General features: G+C 41.7%; 1 protein-coding gene and 5 non-coding genes across 6 annotated transcripts in view; 1 reads left to right on the top strand and 5 right to left on the bottom strand.

The window, feature by feature from the left end:
- Positions 1–23425, bottom strand: part of LOC144697346 (uncharacterized) — a 407771-nt gene that overhangs the window by 108455 nt on the left and 275891 nt on the right. The window lies entirely within an intron of this gene.
- On the top strand, positions 8124–8205 carry trnas-cga (transfer RNA serine (anticodon CGA)). The gene has a single exon. It is a non-coding gene; the product is annotated as a tRNA-Ser (tRNA).
- Positions 12809–12881, bottom strand: trnai-gau (transfer RNA isoleucine (anticodon GAU)). The gene has a single exon. It is a non-coding gene; the product is annotated as a tRNA-Ile (tRNA).
- On the bottom strand, positions 14464–14536 carry trnav-aac (transfer RNA valine (anticodon AAC)). Its single transcript has one exon. It is a non-coding gene; the product is annotated as a tRNA-Val (tRNA).
- Positions 16213–16285, bottom strand: trnav-cac (transfer RNA valine (anticodon CAC)). Its single transcript has one exon. It is a non-coding gene; the product is annotated as a tRNA-Val (tRNA).
- Positions 17675–17747, bottom strand: trnav-aac (transfer RNA valine (anticodon AAC)). The gene has a single exon. It is a non-coding gene; the product is annotated as a tRNA-Val (tRNA).

The raw sequence follows: 23425 nt of genomic DNA, 5'->3' as shown, positions 1-23425 counted from the left end.
TCTTTGATTTTGTTGAAATGCTGACTGTTGTGCTAAATCTCAAATCAGACCCATATCAGGTGCATTACCTGGTTTCTGGCATTCATTTGTTTGCCAGTCACGTTTGCAATTCGATGTTGCTGTATATTCCAGAGAGCCTCAAGTCAACCGAGGGCATTAATGTTAAAAAAAAATATTAAAACTGAATCTTGAATAACGTAAAAAATGCTGCTGAGTAAAGTTTGTTGAATTTCATCTTCTGAGGAGGAGAAGGGTGTTCCTAATGATTGAGCAGAAAGCATTGCTGCCTGAGACATTTGCTGGACCGAGCCTTCTGCATTATGACACTCAAAACAAACTGAGGCACCGGGTGGAAACCAACAGTTGTCTTCCTGTAACAAGAGTCATGACCTCTCAGCCTAACCATTGGAATCCTCCAAACATTCTGGTAGATCAACACTGCCCTTTTTCCTAAACAAATATGTATTCTGTAAAGATTTCATTCCCAGGACAAAATTATTTCAAACCAAACGAATGGAACGAACTATTTCGACATGTGACCTTGGCAGGGCTCTGTCTAACTGTATCAATGATTTCCCTTGATTAACGGGTTGTGGAGCAAATATAATTAGATTGTGTAAATAACTGAGAAATAATGAGGTGTTTGATCAGAAAAATGAGCACTTTCATCAACTCGACATGAGATCAAGAGAGAAGTAAATAATATTTATATGCATAGCTATGTAAGGAACACAAGTCTAAATCTTCATGGCATTGGGTGAGGGGAACACTGTTAATTAAGGCAAACTGGGCATGGAATCTGCAGAAACTCCTTCTTCCAAAGGGAATTGTGCAATTAATTGATATTCAGAAAAATAACAGGTTTACTAAAAGAGAGAAGGAAACTGAGATTAATTCGTTTGCACTTTTAAAAAGCTGACAGAGACCGGACGATGGAAGGGCCATGGTATGGATACACGGTGTTATGCCATTTTATGATGACATTGTTATATGAGTCTGTCTGCAGCATTCCAAATTAAAGCAGCGGAATTCCAATTCTCCCAAACAAAGAGCCAGAGAGTTGCTGCTTGACAGCACAGTTTAAACAGTCACACTTCAAACTGACAGATGCGGTTTGAAAAACCTCGCAATGTTTCATTGATTAAAACTCTAATATAAATGGCCCAGATCTTAAACATCTGTTTCATTATTTTATCCTATTTTACAGACCAAGTGATCGGTTGAATTTTTGGCACCGTAGATTTTCATCAGCTCTTTATTGAAATCTCTGTTTTCCGAATTTAAAATGTGTCTTCTTGGTGACTCTAAAAATGAAATACCTTCAGTTTGTTTCCGAGTTTGTAACTGAGACAATCATGGATGGTATTTCTGGCTTCCTGTTTGAAATTTTCGAGATAACTATCGCTGTATTCTAATTGTAGCTTATAATTCCCCTGTAGTTTGAATTCCCCGTGTAAATAAATAACTTTTCTCATTCCTCATTCACAATTATCCCCTTCCCTTTACGTTGAGCTCCCGTTTTCTCTTGCTGGTGTCTGTTACTGTTGTACATACAGTTGGCAGCTCAGAGGGAATGTGTTCTGCTCTGAATGTGACGCTCATATTCACTTCAGTTAACTTTAAAATAAACTGTTCTGTAAAATGTTCTCTGAAATTGTTAATAAATCATTAATGTGAAACGAACTATGGTTCTGACGAAATCCTTTCTCCAAGGCCCATCGACACCACTCCACTTTCGCTATTACACGCTTTCCCCCTCTCTCCTCCACCCACCTCCCAATCCACCCCCCCCCCCCCACCCCTGCCCCCAATCCCACCCCACCACCACCGCCCCCATTTCCAGACAGGTATTTTTCACCAGTCCTGTCTGGGGATGTGTTTGAATCGAAGACCCGTCAGTGGAAGAGTCACTGCGCCACCCAGCGATTCATTGGTGTTAATACACCTTTCCCTCAGAGCGAGGGGAGCCTCAATCATATCCTGGACTGTCAGCTAATTGTAAACAGCAGGACTCTGCTTCATCAGAGGCCGATGCAAGGCAGTACATGGAAAAAAAAAGCTTCCTTTACACTGTCCCATCAAGCACTCCCAGGGTCTGTGTAGCAGAGGTTAGATAAAGAATAAAAGTTTTTTTCTCTTTATCCTTTAATGAAATGTGGGTGTCACTGGCAAGGCTGCCCCGAACAGCCCGGCTTCCGAGGCCATTTCAGAGGGCAGTGAAGTCACATTGCTGTGGACCTGGAATCACATGTCGGCCAGGCTGGGTAAAGGTGGCAGATTTCCTTCACTAAAGGACAGTAGTGAAGCAGTTGGGTTTTTACGACAATCGGTGATAGTTGCCATGGTCACCATTACTGAGTCCAGTTTTCAATTCCAGATTTTATTAATTGAATTCACATGCCAGCAGCTGCCATGTTGGGATTTGAACCCATACGCCCAGAGCATTCGCCTGGACTCTCTCTACCTTGTCCAATTAAACACTCACAAGGCAGGGACGTCACAGTCCACCTTCTCAAGACAATTAGGGATGGGCAATTAATGCTAACCCAGACAGCCACTCCCACGTCGCATAAATGAATAACAAGAAATACATATATACCGCACACAAAACATTTGGTACAAACCCAGGGATGATTCCGAGAGGCTGGGGCCGATCTGACACAGACACATTTTCAAGCAGTAATCCTGCAAGTTATTACCACAGTTTGGGGTTTAATAGGATCACCAGGTAGCACAATCGTGGAAATTCCCAGGCCCTGCGGCCTGCCTGATGCAACAAACAACTGAACTCACAGAACATCACCCCAGGGATCCTCTCTCCGTGCTCCACTCCCTCTGTGACCATCCTCCTGAACTCACTGAACATCACCCCAGAGATCCTCTCTCCCTGCTCCATTCTCCCTGACACCATCCTCCTGAACTCACTGACCATCACCCCAGGGATCCTCTTTCCCTGCTCCATTCCCCCTGATACCATCCTCCTGAACTCACTGACCATCACCCCAGGGATCCTCTCTCCCTGCTCCATTCCGTCTGTGACCATCCTCCTGAACTTACTGACCATCACCCCAGGGATCCTCTCTCCCTGCTCCATTCCGTCTATGACCATCCTCCTGAACTCACTGAACATCACCTCAGGGATCCTCTCTCCCTGCTCCATTCCGTCTGTGACCATCCTCCTGAACTCACTGAACATCACCCCAGGGATTTCGCTGCATCTCCTCAGAGACCCCTTCATACCCCCCCGGCACGGGAATATCAACAGATTTCTGGTTAGGCCCCAATATCTTCCAACATTTTCCTTCCGATGCAGAGCCGTTTTTCCTTTAAAATCCTGGGGTTCAGGCGCTTGTTGATGAACATTGTAAGATTAAGGGAGGGAAAAATTGCTGGCCCATCTGAAGGGTTCGGAATGATATTTAAGAAAGGGTAGTGTTAGTGTTTAATCTGTTGCTCTGTCTCAGTCTCTCTCCCACTCTCTACCACTCAACTGTTCAGGACATCTCTCCCCTCTATGCTGCATTTATATTCAACCTCCACCGCTGCGCTTCCCAGTTTCTCGGTCCTTTCCCCAGTCTCGGACAGTCTCAGTGGGCGCACGGCACCTTTAAGATGCCAAGAGGTCACAGTCCTGAGTCAGGATCACAGGCGGCTCAAACTTCACCGCTCAGCAGAGACTGGAGACAGCCCATGATCTCCCGCACCTGAATCAATGCGGGTAATAACCAATCACGGTCCAATGGCGTGCGGAAAGCATTGTGGCGTCATCCACTGCCGGGCCAATTGGCGTCAGCCATGTTTGTGTGACGTCGCACCTTGCTCAGATCTGCGGTTAATTGAAAAGAAAAATGACGTCAGTTCTTTTCAGAACAATCGCTCAACCTGATCGCTCATTGGACCATGAAATGCAATGATTCCGAGAGTCCACTATTTAATCTTCTGTTCCATAACAGCGTCAGTTTATGACGTTGGTTATAAATGTAGCATCATGTGCGACGCACTGTCATGACAGAGGAAAGTTTCCTTTAATCCCCAACCGAGCTGTCCTAGCAGATGACGTCGGCCAGGCGGACCATATCCACAAAGGAAACGTGGCCACGCTATCACAACGGTTTTACACTTTGTATTCATTACGAGAAGATTTGTTCACTGAATTCAGAAGTAATGAGTCCACTAACACCTTTAGAGATTTTAAAACTAAGTTAAAACATTTATTGACAAAAGGAATGATTTCATGCACATGCATAAGATTACAGTTACTTAATACTATAACAAATCCCAAAATCCCTAATTAACCTCACTCCCAACTATACATCCTCTTTAGGGCAGCAGTCCAAAATAGCTTTAAAATTTAAATAGCAAGCAAGCAAATTTACCACAGCGCCTACTCGACAGTGGAATTCCAAAGGCTATCCTCCACCTTTGGTTACTGGACACAGCAGGCGTCTGCTAAAGCGGCTGGAGGCTTCCCCAAAGTTGTTTTGCACGGTCCTATTAGATCTTACATGGCCCCCCAACATAGCCTTCCATTCCTCTTCATATATGTTTCTCTCTCTTTAATCTGTAAATTCCATTGTTCTTTGTGTCTTTGGAAATTTACTTTTCCCATGATACAAACATTTTTCATGTTGCTAACATGATCAGTACCTTTGGGAAAATAAACACACTACTTGGCCTTTCTTACCTTCCTTCACTTACCTAAAAATGCGAATTTCCTTAACACTATACGTGCTAAGACCTCATCCATATTTACTCAATAGCATTTAAAATACCTTTTGCCCCATATTTATTTTGATCATTTGAAGCTTGCAGTCTATCTGGCCCTAATGCAATTAAATCACACAGACAGAACCATACACTCACCACCATAAACCTACTTTGCAATAAACCACAATAACATAATGAAAAGATCTGTTAGCTTCACGACACAGCTCTGACCTGTGACACTGCTGAACTGTCTGCTCTGTAAGCTTGGTCAAAGGTGGAGTCCTTGAGCGATGCCAGGTGGTATTCTGTCTGTGAAATATTGACTCTAAATGACAATATTCGCGAATATCTCTGGATTGTCATTATGGCAGATTAATATGTTTTTATGTGTTGATTGCATTATTATTGTAACAGTTTCCCTTTTTGTACCGTTTCTTTATAATCATTCTGAGATTATTTTAATACCAGTTATATTGATACCAGTTGTGTAACTTCCACAAATTAAATGGAACTTCACACGGTGCAATGGTGTGCTTCAGTTCTCTTAATATATTCAGATAACGAATTTCTATTCGCAGCTTTGAATCCTATATTTTTCGTGAATTGCATGTATGTACGCAGTTGAACTATTTTTATTCCCATTGTGTTTGAAATTAATAGTTAAACGTCTGTTTTTGTGAGAACATACTGGACAACAGGTGCTGACAAAGTTTGGGGAATATTTTCATCAGATCAAAGCGCACAATCCGGAACTGTGAAGGCAATGGAAGTAGGAAGGAAGGAGGGTGAGGAAGAGACTTTTGTCACTGCTGGATGATGTCAAACCACCAAGTTTTCAGTTAATATCGGAACACACTCACCACTTATGCCACAAAGACGAAGTACAGCAAAGGAATCAAGGGCTAGAGGGATCAACTGAGAAATTGGTGTTGAGGCCCAGGATCCTCCATGATCTTATGAAGTAGCTGAGCAGGCTCGAGGGGCCTTTTGGCAGACTCCTGGTCTGATTTCTTCAGTTCTCATTCAGTGCCAATACCAGTCATGACGATGACTGGCTGCAAGCACCATGGTTGTATGGCCGAGCGGTCAAAGGTACTGGACTTAAGTTCCAATCTCTAACGAGATGTGGTTTCGAATCCCACCACTGCCAGACGATCATGTTGGGGACTTCATGCAAATCGCTTCCGGTGGAGGGGAGGCTACTAAAATTTATAGCAGGAAAGCAAGCTGTGTTTTCGATTGGTCGGAATTCCGAGGAGAGAAAATGTGAATATAAATTTCAGGGCAACTGGGAAAAGGCCGGCATTGTGAGACGAGTTGAGTTGCTCTTCCAAAGAGCCAACAGGCACATGACGGGCCGAATGACCCCCTTCTCTTCTGTAATCATTCTGTGATTTTATGTGACCTCTATTGGTGAGCGCACAGGGTCTGCAGGTGAAAGCGGAGTTGTTAAGTTGATGGATTGTCCCCACCCAGGGTCCCATCCTGCCGACTACTCTTCCCCTCATTCCTGATTTTAACCAGGTGTCCACAGATACAGGATTAATTATCTGTTCAATGGAATAAAAAACACAGCCAAACACTTTGTTTTTTTTCCTATTGCCATTCATCTACAAGCATTTACGGAATTTGCTGTCGGATTTGTGAAAACAAAACTTAGCCAATTTGTGATATCTTTGTTTTCTGAGTGCTTGCCTGTCCTTGGGTCTCTGTCACTCTCTGTCTTATATGTATGTGTGTGTTCCTGTGTGTGTGTCAATGCGCTTCAGTTTCCGACTTTTACCAATCAAAACTTTATTTATATTAGTTGAGTAGCTTCATATTAAAATCGGACAAACAAAAAGGAGCAGCTTTAAAACATGCAAGAGGGGAATTCTGGCTCGAATTTGTTTTTGAATGGAGACTGCTCAGCACCTAAGTGCCCGTATGTTACAAAGTGGGGGATGACTGACATTCACACTGAGCAACATTAAAACAGACAGAAACCGAGTCCTTGTGGTCGAAGAGTTAAGGCAATGGACACACCGAGAGAATGAATTTGTAAATACAAATAGTCCAAACTGAAATCCCTCAGACCTTAGGAACTGTTTCTCCTGCGGTCATACCTCAGAAGGAACAGGAAAATTTAAGTTCAATCCCAAATGTTATATTCACCTGGAAAGGCTAAACAGTCTGAAGCTCTTTACTCTAGAAAGGGGAAGGCTGAACGCTGATCTTATAGAAATGGAATGCTTTGTCCCTGTTTTATCAAGGATTCTACCTGCTGAATCTGATCAAACAAATAATGAAAAGTTTAGAAACATAGAATGAAATGTTTACATTGAGGTGTAGTTCTTAAGATCACATTTTGTCATTTGCTGGATCAGCATTTTTGTCGAAATGTCTCTCTATGTCATTGATTTACAACACTGACTACACTTCAAAAGCACTCCATCGGCTGTACAGCACTTTCTGATGTCCTGAGTTCGTGAAAGGCTCTGTTTAAATGTAAGCCTTTTATTTTCTTCTTCTTTTCCGTCTTTCAATCTAAGTTATCAATGGTGGTGTATCTGTTCCTCTCAGTGTCGAGCCAACTCTCTGTCTCTATCTGTCTCTCTTTGTCTCCGTATATCTGCTTTCGCCCTCACAGTCTCTCTGTCTTTGTCTCGATCTCCTTTACCTCCTTGCAAAGTGTGAAATTCTGAGACAGTTTGAGAGCGTTCATGCTGAGAGGCTGTTTTCCCCCTGGCAGGAGCCTCTAGAACTGGCCTCACATTCTGCGGATAATGTGTCAGCCATTTAGGACTGAGATGAGGAGACATGTCTTCATTCAAAGGGTTGTGAATCTTTGGAGTTCTGTAGCCCAGACATCTGCAGATTTTCAGTTGACGAGTACATTGAATGTTAAGATGGATAGATTTTTCGATTCTAAGGAAATAAAGGGTTAGCGCGATGGGGTAGAAAATTTGTGTTTCGTCTGGGGATTCGCCATCATCTAAACAAGTGGCAGAGCAGGTTCGAGGCACCTGAAGGCTGCTTCCGGCTCTTTTCCTTACTGCCTATATTTCAATGGAAATACCAGGTAGGTAAAAACCTTCCATTATGTTACCGTGGCCGAGCGGTCTAAAATGTTGTGTTAAGAAACCACCATTTCGTTGGGGGCGTGGGCTCGAATCCCACAGTTCCAATGAGCTGGTGTTTGCGCCGTGTCACTAAATCTTCATACGGGGAAGCTTCAGCTGAAGTGTGCTGTGTTTTATTTTGATGGGAAGAACAAGGAGAGACAATACAAATATGAATTTCTGTGGGGGAAAAGGAGCCTGTGTGGAACCAGCTGATTGGCTCTTCCAGAGAGCTGGCACGAACATGCCCGGGTGAATGTCTTACTGCTATGCTGTAGCCACCTATCATTTTAAATGAACGACAGGCACATGCTCGTAGTCGTGCCCGAGTGGTTAAGGCGATGGATTCGAAATCCATTGGGATCCTCCCATGTAGGTTCGAATCCTGCCGACTACGTTTCCTCATTATTCCCGATTTCAACCAGAATAAATTATTGGTAAATTGTAGAAACTAAACTCTGCCGTGTTTTCCTATTTCCGTTCATCTGTCACATCTCAAGGAGTGTGGACATCTCAGAAGGTTTTTGGGTTCTGGCAGACGAAAGAGAAAGAGAGGGGCAAGGACATGGAGGGATTTGAAAACAAGCAGGAGAATTTTAAACCAAAGATAATACTCGTCCAGGAGCCAATGTAGGTCAGAAAGCACAGGGGTGATAGGGGAATGGGACTTGCTGCGAGTTCAGACACGGGCAGCAGAATTTTGAATGACCTCAAGTTTACAGAGGGTAGAATTTCCACTCACATTCCAGACTCACATCCTGGTGGATCAGCGCTGCCCTGTTTCCAAGATCAATACTGATCCTTTATCAGGTGCCATTCTCTGAACTATACACAGTGCTCCAGTAAAAGCAGCCCCATTCCCATCCATATTCTGCCTTGTACCAACATCGTTGTAGCCAGCGCTTTGCAACCGATCACAGCCTTTCTCTTTTATTCTTTTACTTTCCAGCCCGACATCTACATTTGTTCTCCACCTGTTGCACATGTGACATTTTCATTCCTGATGCGGAGCTTCAGTTCCAACTCCACTGATTCGTGCAGAGCTGTAACGGATTTTCTGTTTTCAATCAGGAACTTAATAAAGTCGTTTTAACAAGAGAATTAAGCGGCTAGCTTCTGACCGGGATGCAAACCCAGGCCGCAGCGGTGAGATCGCCGAATCCGAACCACTGGACTACCAAGGAAGCTGCTTGCTGCGCTTGCATCTTGGGATATCCACTCGGCTTTTGCCATTTTCTTCATTCTGGACCATTTTCACGAGGACGAAGTTTCCCCGACAAAATGTCATGTTGAGATAGGACACAAATGATTTCTTCAGCCAATGAAAACCAACGTTGCTATTGGCTGGAACATGAAATCGACAGTGTGGTGAAATAGTAGCAAAGCTGTGAATTGCAAAATTCAATTTCCAAAACCCACCAACCTAATCACTGCGGCTCCTGTGAAACTGACAAGGCAGCGCACGGCAGATTCATCACTAAAAGCAACTGATAGACATCAAATTCTTCACTTTCACGTCACATTTTTTAACTCGTATTCTCCATCTCAGACATTTCCAGTTCAAAAAGATACAAAAGGAATCTTTCCAATCTGCTTTTTTCTCTCTGAACCGTTTTAATATGAAGCTACAAAACTAAAGTGAATGTAGTTTTAAAGCGTGAAGTGAATGCGATGGTAAAAATTCGTTCACCTGCTTGTGGAACTGAGCCGCATTGATACATTCCGGATCCTACCCGCTCGCTGTGCAACATAGATCTGTACGCTTTATTTCCCGTTGCCTCTCCTCTCCGACCAAAATGAATCACTTCACACTTCCTTACATTAAATTTCAGATGCCACTGGTCCGTCCAAAAGGATTTGTTGAAGAGCCCGAAAGGGGAACCGATTCAAACTGGAAATGGAAGCGTGAGAATGAAAGGAGAGAAGTGACGGGTTTTGTAGATCCCGGGGGAAAGAGACTCCAGGATCAAAATAAATCAAAATATTGGGGATGTTGCAAATCTGAAACAAAAACAGAAAATGCTGGAAAAACTCAGCCGATCTGTCAGCGGCTGTGGAGAAAGAAACAGAGTTAACGTTTCGAGTCCGTATGAAGAAGAGTAATTGGGATTGGAATGCTCTTTGCAAAAAGCTGCTATAGACACGATGGGCCGAATTGTCTCCTCATGTGCTGTACCATCTTATGGCGACATTGTTAAATCAGTCTGTCTTCAGAATTCCTAATGATAGCAGCTGAATTCCATTTCTTCAAAACAAAAACCCAAAGTGCTGCTGCATGGCCGCACAGGTTACCGTTTCAGCTAAGCCCATTGAGGATTCGGCAGTGCAGTGTTTCTCTAGCGTCGTGGCCCTAACACGCAAATAGTCTCCCGTTTCGAAACCCGGGAAAATGTTACCGAAATCCGCTCGTTTAAGTGCACTTGCGTATTACGGCTACGTGACAATTGGTCTTCTCGAAATACTAAAGAACATCCCACAATAGAACAAAAGTGACATTTTATCGCACCCGATGCAGTAAAGGTTGTAAAACACTTTCCACTATCACTCGACAGACATATTAACAGTTCGTTCAGTTAGCATAATAAATGAACCTGTTTATTGCTGTAGGTTAACATACTTACTCGTCGTCTCAAAGATGAATAACATTAATGTGTGCTCCTAAAGACAGACGAAAGCGATACTGTAATTGAAACAGAGGAAATAGCAGACACGCTATATCATCACTTTGTATCGGTCTTCAGCAGAGGAAGAGGAAAAACTGCCAGGGTGCGATAAAATGCCCGAGGAAACCGAGGCTCAGTGCAGGCATGGTGAAATCCCTCCTTTCTTATTCAGTCTGGAAAGAAGAGACATGAACGGGATTTAGGCGCCAGAATGTAAAAGGTGCCATGAGCCTATTTGAAAGAAGAGCAGGGGAGTTCTCCCCGCTTCCTGGTCAATGTTAATCCCTCAATCAACGTCACAAAGACACGTTATCCGCTCATTATGACGTTGGTGTTTGTGGGAGTTTGCTGAGCAGTGATTGGCTGCCGTGTTTCCTACATCACAACAATGACGACACTTCACAATGTCCTTCATTGACTGGAAAGCGATTTGAGACGTCCGCTGGTGGGGAAAGGTACTATATAAATGCAAGCCTATCTTTATTTAATTATCATAAACCCCAGTCCTCTGGTGACTGACCCTCGAGAGTGGAAACAGTTTCTCCCTAACTGCTCCATCAAACCGCCCGCCGCCGATCACTTCCTCAGCCCAATAATTTTAAACAACACCATGAAAACTCAGTTTAACCTGCTTTGCTCTAAAGAAAACGATCCCGGCCTTTATAGTCTCTCCACAAAACTTCAGGTGTTCACCCCTGAACATGGTGCAAGGCGGAACATTGTGACGAGATTTTGGAAAATGTTGTTAGTTGGCAGGTGGAAAAATGGAGGAGGAACCAAAACAGGAAACCCAGTCTCCAGTTCTGTGAATATTTACAAACTCTTTAGGAAACGGAATCAGGGGAGAATGAAGGGTGAGCTGTCCGACTGACCAGGGCCTATCCGGAATGTTAAGCCATGCTGTCATGCAGCAGCACTCTGGGTCGCTGTTTCGGTAAAATGGAATTCAGCTGGTATTATCAGGAATGCTGCAGACATACTCATATAACAATGTAATCGTAAAACGGCAGAGCACCATGTATCTATTCAATGGCATAAGTGGCCCTTCCATAATCCTGTCTCGATCAGCTTTTTTAAGAGCAAACGAATTAATCTCAGTTTCCTTCCCTCTTTTAGTAAACCTGTTATTATTCTGAATATCAATTAATTGCACAATTCCCTTTTGAAAAAAGAGATTCTGCAGATTCCATGCCTAGTTTACCTTAATTAGCACTGTTTCCCTCACCCAATGCCATGAAGATTTAGACTAGTGCTTCTTACATAGCTATGCATATGAACATTATTTACTTTTTCTATTGATTTCATATCGAATTGACAAAAGTGCTTATTTTTCTGATCAAACATCTCATTATTTCTGAGTTGATTTACACAATCTAATTACATTTGCTCCACAAACCGCTAATCGAGGGTGTTATATCAAAGTGGGAAATCATTGTTATAGTTCAACAGAGCCCTGCCAAGATCAAAGGCTGGCATAGTTTGTTTCGTTCATTTGGTTTAAAATGCATTTGTTCTGGGAAGGTAATCTTACAGAATACATATTTGTTTAGGGAAAAGTGTTGATCTATCAGAATGTTTGGAGGATTCCAATGGTTAGACTGAGAGGTCATGCCACTTGTTACAGATAGACAACTCTTGGTTTCCACCTGGTGCCTCAGTTTGTTTGAATTTCAAAATGCAGAAGGCTCGGCTCAGCAAAGTCTTAGGCAGCAATGCTTTCTGCTCAATCATTATGAACACACTTCTGCTCCTCAGCAGAAGAAATTCAACAAACTTTTCTCAGCAATTTTGTACCTTATTCAACATTCAGTATTAATGTATTTGATATTGATGCCCTTGGTTGGCTTGAGGGTCTCTGAAATCGACAACATCGAATTGCAAACTTGACTGGCAAACAAAAGAATGTAAGTCACCGGGTTTTTGATAGGGTTTGATTTGAGATGCAGCACAACAGTCAGCATTTCAACAAAATCAAAGAATTTTACAGGGAACAGGCTTGAGAATGATGCGTTAATTAGATCTGATTCCTCTTTGTCTGTCTTTATGAGCACACATTACACTGAGACATCTTTAACGTGGTGAGTAACTTCCTTAAGCTGCATCGAAAGAACCATTGATTTCTCTTGTTGAATAAACGAGCTGCTAATATGTGAGCGCAGTGAAATACGAACATCTATCCACTCAAATGTGTCATGAAATCTCAGCAGGTGCTGATTTTGCTGCAATCATTTTGTGACCTCGGTGAGAGCAAATGCAATATTGCCTGCAACATAGGAGATTCAGGTTAACTTCAACTATACAAATTATCCTCTCTATTTAATGAGTAAGTTTTTATAATGTCTCCACCCGGTTTCGAACCGGATACCTTTCGCATATCAGGCGAACGTGATAACCACTACACTACAGAAACTGCTGGCAGGTTTATTGATCCTGTCCGGAATGCTAAACTGCGCTGTAACACTGCAGCAATCTGGATCTCTATTGCGGAGAAATGGAATACAGCTGCTGTTCTCAGGAACGCTGCAGCGAGGCTGATGTAACAATGTCATCATAAAATGGCCTAGCACCATGTATCCAAACAATGGCAAAAGAGGCCCTTCCAACATCCGATCCCAGGCCCCTTTTTAAACGAGAAAACTAATTCATCACAATTTGCTGCTTTCTCTTAATGATCCATTTCTTCTCCCTTTCATTAAATTACTCAATTCTTTTTTGAAAAAGTCGTTTCTGCAGAATCCATGCCTAGTTTGCCTTAATTCACAAGGTTCACATGACGATTTGGACTTGGGTTCCTAATATACTTTACCAGATGAACATGATGTAATTATGCAATTGATCTCATATCGAATTTGCGAAAGTGTTATTTTTTCAACCTTACTATTTTTACAACCTTATTACTTTTGCTCCACAGCCCTTCAATCAAGGGTGCGAATCAGAGATGAAAATGTTTGTTCCGGAGTTTAACAGGGCCCTGCCAAGGTCACGTGCTTCAATTGTTCGTTTACTTCATTTGGTTTGAAATAATTTTGTTCCTGGACCAGAATCTAACAGAGGATAAATATTTGTGTAACAAACAGGGCAATGCTGAGCTACCAGGGTGTTTGGAGGTTTCCAATGGTTGGACTGAGGGTCCGTGGAAGACTTCACCTTGGTACCTCAGCTTGTTTTGAATTGCAAAATGTACACGTGTCCGTCCAGCAAATGTCTCCGGGTGCAATGCTTTCTGCTCGATCATTAGGGACATCCTTCTCATCCTTGGAATACGAAATTAAAGAAACTCAGTATTTGTTCCGTTATTCTATATTTAATATTCATATTTTATCTGTTATTGATGCCTTCGTTCGAATTGAGACTCTCTGAAATATACACCAACTTCGAATTTCAAGCATGACTGATAGACGAAAGAATGTCAGTCGACAGGTAATGCAAACCATGTCATGCTCATTTGAAATTGAGCGCAGTTAGCTGTTAAACAAAATGCAAGAATTTTACTGGGAACAGGCTTGAGAATGATGCGTTAATTAGATCTGATCACTCTTTGTCTGTCTTTGTGAGCACGCGTTACAATGAGACACGGTGAGTAACTGTGTTAAGCTGCATCGAAAGACGTGCTGATTTTGCTGCAGATAAAAGCAAAAAACTGCGCATGCTGGAAATCCAAAACAAAAATAAAAATACCTGGAAAAACTCAGCAGGTCTAGCAGCATCTGCAGAGAGGAGCACAGTTAATGTTTTGAGTCCGTATGACTCTTCAACAGAACTAAGTAAAAATAGAAAAGAGGTAAAATATAAAATCGTATATACCTTTTACCTCTTTTCTATTTATTAACTGTGTTTCTCTCCGCAGATGCTGCCAGACCTGCTGAGTTTTTCCAGGCATTCTGATTTTGCTGCACACGTTTTATGAGCTTGGTGAGAGAAAATGCATGCAGATTCAGGTAAGTTTCAACGATACAAATTATCCTCACTATTTAATGAGTAAGTTTTCATAATGTTTCTGCCTGGTTTCGAACCAGGGACCTTTCGTGTGTTAGGCGAACGTGATAACCACTACACTACAGAAACTGCCACAGTGTTACTGAGCCTGTCTGGAATGCTAAACTGCGCTGTAACGCAGCAGCAATCTGGGTCTCTTTTGCGGAGAAATGGAATACGGCTGCTGTTCTCAGGAACGCTGCAGTGAGACTGATGTAACAATGTCATCATAAAATGGCCTAGCACCATGTATTCATGCATAGGCATAAGAGGCCCTTCTATCATCCGATCTCAGACCCCTTTTTAAACGAGAAAACTAATTCATCACAATTTGCTTCTCTCTCTTAATGATCCATTTCTTCTCCCTTTCATTAATTTGCTCAATTCCCTTTTGAAAAAGTCGTTTCTGCAGAATCCATGCCTGGTTTGCCTTAATTCACAAGGTTCACATGATGATTTGGACTTGGGTTCCGAATATACTTCGCCATATGAACATGATGTAATTATGCAATTGATCTCATATCGAATTTGCGAAAGTGTTATTTTTTCAACCTTATTATTTTTACAATCTTATTACTTTTGCTCCACAGCCCTTCAATTAAGGGTGCGATATTACAGAGGAAAATGCTTGTTCTGGAGTTTAACAGGGCCCTGCCAAGATTGTGTGCTTCAATTGTTCGTTTACTTCATTTGGTTTGAAATAATTTTGTTCCTGGACCAGAATCTAACAGAGGATAAATATTTGTGGAACAAACAGGGCAGTGTTGAGCTACCAGAATGTTTGGAGGTTTCCAATGGTTGGACTGAGGGTCCATGTCACTTGTTGCAGGAAGACAGCGGTTGGTTTCACCCTGGTGCCTCAGCTTGTTTTGAATTTCAAAAATGTAGATGTGTCCGTCCAGCAAATGACTCTGGGTGCAATGCTTTCTGCACAATCATTAGGAACATCCTTCTTATCCTTGGCAGACGAAATTAAACAAACTTCACTCCGTATTTGTTCCGTTATTCTATATTTAATACAAATATTGTATCTGTTATTGCTGCCTTCATTTGAATTGAGACTCTCTGAAAGATACACCAAACTCGAATTGCAAACATGACTGATCGACAAAAGAATGCCAGTCAGCAGGTAATACAAACCATATGGTGCTCATTTGAAATTGAGAACAATTAGCTTTTAAACAAAATGCAAGAATTTTAATGGGAGCAGTTTTGAGAATGATGCGTTCATTATATTTGATCCCACTTTGCTCCAGGTGAGAAGCCTTCTGGCACCTTAATCGCGACCATGTAGAAGACAGTGGGGAAGCCAGCAGATCTGCACTGCGCCTTGGTTTCCACCACTCCCTCGGTCGTTTTTCCTGATACTCTATTCTGAAGACCAATTATTTAAGGGAGTGATTCTGTACCATGTCTGTCATTTCCTCTGGTTCAATTGCAGCATCGCTTGCGCTTGTCCTTATGCATGCACTTTAGCATGAGACATCTTTGAGATGGTGAGTAACGATGTAAATCTGCATCGAAAACCCACTAAATTCTGTTGCTGACCGGACGAACTGATAAAATGCGTGCCGAGTCAAAAAACGAACATCTATTTCTACTCAGTGTGTCATGAAATTTCAGCATTTCTGATTTTGCTGCATTCATTTTAAGGCCCAGGTAAGAGCAAAAGCACCATGCCTGAAGCATATGAGATTCAGGTAACATTCAACAACAAACCTGACATACACAAATTTTCCTCTCTCAAAATTGGCAAGCTTGGATAATGTTTCTGGCCGGTTTCAAACCGGTGATTTTTTGCGTGTGAGGCAAATGTGATAACCACTACACTACAGAAACATTGTCCAGATATGACTGCAGTGAGCCTATCCAGAATGTTATACTGTGCTGTCATGCAGCAGCTCTCTGGCTCTTTGGTTGGGAGAAATGGAATTCAGCTGCTATAATTTGGAATGCTGCAGACAGACTCATATAACAATGTCATCATAAAATGGCATAGGACCATGTCCCCATACCATGGCCCTTCCATCATCCTGTCTCTGTCAGCTTTTTAAAGGAGCCAATGAATTAATCCCAGTTTCCTTCTCTGTATTAGTGAACTTGTTATTTTTCTGCATATCAATTAATTGCATCATTCTTTTTGAAAAAGGAGTTTCTGCAGATTCCATGTCTAGTTTGCCTGAATTAACAACGTTTCCCTCACCCAATGTCATGAGGGTTTAGGCTTGTGTTCCTTACATAGCTATGCATATGAACATTATTTACTTATCTCTTGATTTCATATCGAATTGACGAAAGTGCTTATTTTTCTGACCAAACATCTCATTATTTCTGAGTTATTTACACAATCTAATTACATTTGCTCCACAACTCGTTAATCGAGGGTGTTCTATCCCAGAGGAAAATGGTTGCTACAGTTAAACGGAGCCCTGCCAGGATCGCATGCTGTAATAGGTCGTTTCGTTCAGTTGGTTTAATATAATTTTGTTCTGGGAATGTAATTTTACAGAATATATATTTCTTTAGGAAACAGGATAGTGCTGATCTACCAGAATGTTTGGAGGAGTCCAATGGTTAGACTGAGAGGTCATGTCGCTTGTTACAAGAAGACAACTCTTGGTTTCCACCTGGTGCCTCAGTTTGTTTTGAGTTTCAGAATGCAGAAGGCTCGGTCCTGCAAATATCTCAGGCAGCAATGCTTTCTGCTCAATCATTCGGAACAGTCTTCTCGTCAGAAGACGAAATTCAACAAACTTTTCTCAGCAATTTTTTATGTTATTCAACATTCAGTATTAATATATTTGACATTGATGCCCTCGGTTGACTTGAGACTCTCTGAAATATACAACAACATCGAATTGCAAACTTGACTGGCAAACAAAAGAATGCCAGACACCAGGTAATGCACTTGATATGGGTCTGATTTGAGAGGCAATCCAACAGTCAGCATTGCAACAAAACCGAAGAACTTTACAGGGAACAGGCTTGAGAATGATGCATTAATTAGATCTGATCACTCTTTGTCAGTCGTTGTGAGCACACGTTACAATGAGACACCTTTGACATGGTGAGTAACTGTGTTAAGCCGCATCATATGACGTGCTGATTTTGCTGCATGCATTTTATAACCTCGGTGAGTGCAAATGCATTATGCCTGCAATATAGGAGATTCAGGTGAGCTTCAATGATGCAAATCATCCTCACTATTTAATGAGTAAGTTTTCATAATGTTTCTACCTGGTTTTGAACCAGGGACCTTTCGAGTGTTAGGCGAACGTGATAACCACTACACTACAGAAACTACCACAGTATTACTGAGCCTGTCTGGAATGCTAAACTGCGCTGTAACGCTGCAGCAATCTGGGTCTCTGTCGTGGAGAAATGAAATATAGCTGCTATTCTCAGGAACGCTGCAGCGAGACTGATGTAGCAATGTAATCATAAAATAGCATAGCACCATGTAACCATGCAAAGGCATAAGAGGCCCTTCTATCATCCGATCCCCTTTTTAAACGAGCAAACTAATTAATCGCAATTTGCTTCTCTCTCTTAATGAACCAATTTTTTCCTCCCTTTCATTAAATTGCTCAATTCCCTTTTGAAAAAGTCATTTCTGCAGAATCCATGCCTAGTTTGCCTTAATTCACAATGTTCACATGACAATTTGGACTTGGGTTCCTAATATACTTCGCCAGATGAACATGATGCAATTATGCAATTGATCTCATATCGAATTTGCGAAAGTGTTATTTTTTCAACCTTACTATTTTTACAATCTTATTATTTTGCTCCACAGCCCTTCAATCGAGGGTGCGATATTACAGAGGAAAATGTTTGTTCCGGTGTTTAACAGGGCCCTGCCAAGATCGGGTGCTTCAATTATAATAATAATATTCCAGTTCTGTTGAAGGGTCGTGAGGACTCGAAACGTCGGCTCTTTTCTTCTCCACCGATACTGCCAGACCTGCTGAGTTTTTCCAGCTAACTCTGTTTTTGTTTCGGGTGCTTCAGTTGTTCGTTTACTTCATTTGGTTTGAAATAATTTTGTTCCTGGACCGGAATCTTACAGAGGATGAATATTTGTGTAACAAACAGGGCAGTGCTGAGCTACCAGAATGTTTGGAGGATTCCAACGGTTGGACTGAGGGCCCAAGTCACTTGTTGCAGGAAGACAACTGTTGGTTTCACCCTGGTGCCTCAGCTTGCTCTGAATTTCAAAACGTACACGTGTCCGTCCAGCAAATGTCTCCGGGTGCAATGCTTTCTGCTCAATCATTAGGAACATCCGTCTTATCCTAGGGAGATGAAATTTAACAAACTTTACTCACTATTTGTTCCGTTATTCTATATTTAATATTAATATTTGATCTGTTATTGATGCCTTCATTGGAATTGAGACTCTCTGAAATATACAACAACCTCGAATTTCAAACATGACTGATATCCGAAAGAACGCCAGTCAACAGGTAATGCAAACCATGTGGTGCTCTTTTGAAATTGAGCACAGTTAGCTTTTAAACAAAATGCAAAAATTTTACTGGGAGCAGTTTTGAGAATGATGCGTTCATTATATTTGATCACTCTTTGCTCCAGGTGAGAAGCCTTATGGGGCCTACATCGCCTCCATGTAGAAGACAGGGGGGAAGCCAGCAGGTCTGCACTGCGCCTCGGTTTCCAAGACTCCCTGGGTCATTTTTCCTGATACTCTATTCTGAAGACCGATTATTTAAGGGAGTGATCATTTCCTCTGGTTCAATTACACCATAGCTTGCGCCTGTCCGAATGAGCACACTTTACTATGAGACATCTTTGAGATGGTGGGTAACGATGTAAATTTACACAGAAAACCCACTAAATTCTGTTGCTGCTCGGACGAACTGCTAAAATGTGCCAAATCAAAAAACGAACATCTATTTCTAGTTAGTATGTCATGAAATTTCAGTGCTTCTGATGATGCTGCATTCATTTTAAGGCCCAGGTAAGAGCAAAAGCACCATTCCTGTAGCATGTGAGATTCAGGTAATATTTAACAACAAACCTGACTGACGCAAATTTCCTTCTCTCGAGATTAGCAAGCTAGGATAATGCTTCTGCTAGGGTTTCGCTTCATGGGCTTTTCGCGTGTGAGGCGAACGTGAAAACCACTACACTACAGAAACACTGGGCAACCACCACGACAGTGAGCTTATCTGGAATGTTAAACTGAGCTGTCCCACAGCAGCTCTCTGGCTCTTTGGTTGGGAGAAATAGAATTCAGCTGCTATAATTTGGAATGCTGCAACAGACTCATATGACAATGTCATCATAAAATGGCATAACACCATGTATCCATACAAGGGCCCTTCCATCATCCTGTCTCTGCCAGATTTTTAAAAGAGCAAGCAAATTAACCTCAGTTTCCTTCTCTTTTAGTAAACCTGTTATTTTTCTGAATATCAATTAATTGCACAATTCCCTTTCGAAAATGGAGTTTCTGCAGATTCCATGCCTCGTTTGCCTTAAATAACATTGTTTCCCTCACCCAATGCCATGAAGATTTAGATTTCTGTTCCTTACACAGTTATGCATATGAACATTATTTACTTTTCCTCTTGATTTCATGTCGATTTGACGAAAGTGTTCATTTTTCTGATCAAACGTGTCACTATTTCTGAGGTATTTATACAATCTAATTACCTTTGCCCCATTACTCATTATTCGAGGGTGTTATATCACAGAGGAAAATTATTGCTACAGTAAACAGAACCCTGCCAGGATCACATGCTGAAATAGGTAGTTTCATTCAGTTGGTTTCATTTAATTTTGTTCTGGGAATGTAATTTTACAGAATATTTATTTCTTTAGGAAACAGGGCAGTGCTGATCTACCAGAATGTATGGAGGATTCCAATGGTTAGGTTGAGAGGTCATGTCACTTGTTACAGGAAGACAGCTCTTGGTTTCCACCTGGTGATAGTTTTTTTTGAATTTCATAATGCAGAATGCTCGGTCCAGCAAATGTCTCAGGCAGCAATGCTTTCTGCTCAATCATTATTAACACCCTTCTCCTCCTCAGAAGACGAAATTCAACAAACTTTACTCTGCATTTACTTTACGTTATTCAACATTCAATATTAAAATATTTCTATTTGATTTTGATGCCTTCGGTTGACTTGAGACTCTCTGAAATATACAACAACATCGAATTGCAAATGTGACTGGCAAGCAAAAGAATACCAGTCACCAGGTAATGCACTTAATATGGGTCTGATTTGAGATTTAGCACAATAGTCAGCATTTCAACAAAATCATCAAAGAATTTTACAGGGAACAGTTTTGAGAATGACGCATTAATTATATTTGTTCCCTCTGTGAGCACACATTACTATGAGACATCTTTGATATGGTGAGTAACTGTTAAGCTGCATCGAAAGACCCATTAATTTCTGTTGACTGAACAAATTGCTAATATGTGAGTGCAGTGAAATACGAACACTTATTTCCACTCAAATGTATCATTTTGCTGCATTCATGTTATGACCTCGGTGAGAGCAAATGCAATATGCCTACAACATAGCAATTCAGGTAAGTTTCAATGATGCAAATTATCCTAATTATTTAATGAGGAAGATTTAACAATGCTTTTGCCCAGTTTCAGACCAGGGACTTTTCGCGTGTTAGGCAAATGTGATAACCACTACACTACAGAAACTGCCGTGGCTGCAGTGAGCCCGTCTGGAAACTGTGCTCTAACGCAGCAGCATTCTGGGTCTCTGTGTCGGAGAAATGGAACTCAGCTGCTCTTATGGGAACGCTGCAGCGAGGCTGATATAACAATGTAATCATAAAATGGCCTAGCACCATGTATCTATACAATGGCAAAAGAGGCCCTTCAATCATCCAATCTCAGGCCCCTTTTTAAATGAGGAAACTAATTAATCACAATTTGCTTCTCTCTCTTAATAAACCAGTTTTTTTTCCTCCCTTTCATTAAATTGCTGAATTCCCTTTTGAAAAAGTCGTGTCTGCAGAATCCATGCCTAGTTTCCCTTAATTCACAAGGTTCACATGATGATTTGGACTAATATACTTTACCATATGAACATGATGTAATTATGCAATTGATCTCATATTGAATTTACAAAAGTGTTCTTTTTTCTGATCACACATCTCATTATATCCGAGTTGATTTATACAATCTTATTACTTTTGCGCCACAACCCTTCAACCAAGAGTGCTCTAATACGGAGGAAAATGTTTGTTAAAGAGTTTAACAGAGCCCTGTCAAGATCACGTGCTTCAATAGTTCATTTGCTTCATTTGGTTTGAAATAATTTTGTTCCTGGACCGGAATGTTACAGAGGATAAATATTTGTGTAGCAAACAGGGCAGTGCTGAGCTACCAGAATGTTTGGAGGATTCCAATGATTGGACTGATCAGGGAAGCTGACAAGCAAGCCTTCAAAATCACTGATGATCATCTCTTTACCCATTACTGCCCTTCAGTTCACTAACACTGCTGACAGGTTTCTCACACAAAATGGTTTGTTTGGTTAACCTTTGGTCACCGGCCATCGAGCCCAGGCTGTGATGGAGAAAGCATTGACTCCGAACCACCCGGGGTACATCATCGCCAGCTCCGTGCTGCCCTGTCCATCATTCTTGTGTCAGTTAATCCATCCTGCCTCGCTCTCTATCACAGATCTTCCCTTTTGTTCTTTTTACAGAGTGACTCCTGACTTTTCAATCAGGAAAAGCTGGAAATAGCAGGCAGAGAGAGAAACAGAGTTAATGTTTTTTTTCTTATTCGTTCATGGGATGTGGGTGCTGCTGGCTAAGCCAGCATTTATTGCCCATCCTTAAATTGCCCATTTTTTCAGGGGGCAGTTAAGAGTCAGCTACATGGAGGTTAGTCCAGGTAAAGACAGCAGATTTCCTTCCCTAAAGGACATTAGTGAACCAGATTGGGTTTTGTAGACTTGTAATTCTAGATTTTTGTTGAATTAAAATTTCACCATCTGCTATGGTTGGACCACCAGAGCATTATGCTAGGTCTCTGGAATACCAGTCCAGTGAAAATACCACTATGCTACATCAAAACTGGTAAATGCTAGAGATGTAACAGATTTGAAACAGACACAGAGGAGAGGAGGAAAGAATAAAAGGGAAGGTCTGAGGGGCAGGGGAGATGGAGGGGGCAGAGGACTGGTATTGTCACTGGAATAGTACTCCAAAGGCCCAGGGTAGTGTTTGAATCCCACCATGGCAGGTGGTGAAATTTGAATTAAAAGTCTAAATGATGAAACCATTAATTTTCATTAAAAACCCATCCAATTCACGAATGTCCATTCGGAAATCTGCTGTCCTTACCTGGCCTACATGTGAATCTAGATGCACAATAATGTGGTTGACTCTGAAATAGCTGAGCAAGCCACTCGGTTCTCAAGAGCAATTAGGAATGGCCAATATAATGTTGGCCCAGCCAGTACTGCCTACATCCCATGAATGAATGAAAAAAGCACAAAAGGGATGATGATGCCATTCTGTACCAATCAGTTCTCTCTGCTCTCAGTTCTGTCCCACACTGAAAACTCTCAAACCTTCCCCTCCGTTACCTGGTACAAACATTTCATTGAACAAGCCACACAAGTCACACAGGAAAAGAAATCTTCACTGTGACTTGGATAATTTCAGGTGCAGTTCCTTAATTTCCCTCCTGTAATCTTGTGAAGTAGACCATTCTCAACTGGATCCCATTGGATGTGGACCCAATGCTATCAGCCCTCCAGGAAGTGACTATTCTAATTCTGTGACTCTGAGCAGTTCTGTTGGTGCAGGGGCTTGAGTGGAACTACCACTTTTAAACTGTCATAAGAACATAAGAAATAGGAACAGGAGTAGACCATTCAGCCCCTGGAGCCTGCTCCGCCATTCAATAAGGTCATAGCTGATCTTCTTGCGTTTTGATTTCCACATTCCCATCTAACCCCGATAGCCTTTG

This window comes from Cetorhinus maximus, chromosome 23 (genome assembly GCF_964194155.1).
Source record: "Cetorhinus maximus chromosome 23, sCetMax3.hap1.1, whole genome shotgun sequence".
Taxonomy (NCBI): domain Eukaryota; kingdom Metazoa; phylum Chordata; class Chondrichthyes; order Lamniformes; family Cetorhinidae; genus Cetorhinus; species Cetorhinus maximus.
The sequence above is the reverse complement of the archived record's forward strand: the minus strand, read 5'-3'. Positions and strand labels throughout refer to the sequence as shown.